This window comes from Etheostoma spectabile, chromosome 15, assembly GCF_008692095.1.
Source record: "Etheostoma spectabile isolate EspeVRDwgs_2016 chromosome 15, UIUC_Espe_1.0, whole genome shotgun sequence".
NCBI classification, from domain to species: domain Eukaryota; kingdom Metazoa; phylum Chordata; class Actinopteri; order Perciformes; family Percidae; genus Etheostoma; species Etheostoma spectabile.
Window position 1 is genome coordinate 31,746,849 of NC_045747.1, and position 1,005 is coordinate 31,747,853.

Below are 1,005 nucleotides of genomic sequence, written 5' to 3' on the forward strand. Positions count from 1 at the left end.
ACGCTCTGGCGAGTTACCTCTCTCCCCAGCAGACGTCGTCTTTCAGCCAGCCGGCGCTGCCGACGGGACCGTGTCTTCCTCGCTGCTGGGGAAGGCGTATATGGCGGCGGGCCAGGCTGGATTGAGCCTGCACACCATGGCGGTTTTGCAGGCCTACCAGGCGGGCCTGTTGCTGGAGATGGGCCACCCACCGTCAGCGCCAGAGACGGAGTGTGGCTTCTCGCAATCCCCCTCAAGCAGCTTGGGACGCAGCGTTGTTGTCCCGCCGCCGTAGCGCTCGGGAAGCGCTAGCCGCCCCCGAGCCTTCTCCGCTCTGCCAGCCCCAAGGGGTGGCAGTGGGCCGGAGGTTCGACTCCCGAACTGCGGATCATCGGCGGTTTCTTCCTGGCAGCCCACTTCAGGGGCTCGTCCTTGATCGGCACGTCGCATCAACCACCAGCCCCGAGGGGTTGGTTCCGCTGGGCCTGGTGCTGGGACAGGATGTGCGCTTGCTGCTGGAGAAGGGGGCCGTGGAGCTCGTTCCCCCGCCGGCCTGTGGGTCCAGTTTCCACAGCCGGTGCTTCCTGGTTCCCATGAAGGACGGAGACCTGCGCCCTGTTTTGGATCTGCGGGTTCTGAACCGGTCTCTGAGGAGACACAGTTTCAAGTTGCTCACCATCCCCGCCGTCGTGTGTCACATCCGGTCCGAGGACTGCATTGTCACCGTGGATCTGAGGGTCACATACTTCCACGTCTCCATTCGTCCTTCCCACAGGAAGTTCCTGAGGTTCACTTTTGGGGGCGTGGCGTACCAATATCAGGTTCTTCCCTCCGGCCTGTCACTCTCCCCTCGCACTTTCACCAAGTGTATGGATGCGGCACTGGCCCCTCTGCGGCTCCAGGGCATCCGGGTCCTCAATTACATCAACAACTGGCTTATCCTGGCTCGGTCTTGGGAGTTGGCGTTTCGGCATTGAGATGTCGTCCTTGCTCATCTTCTTCGTTTGGGGCTGAGGCTCAACGAGG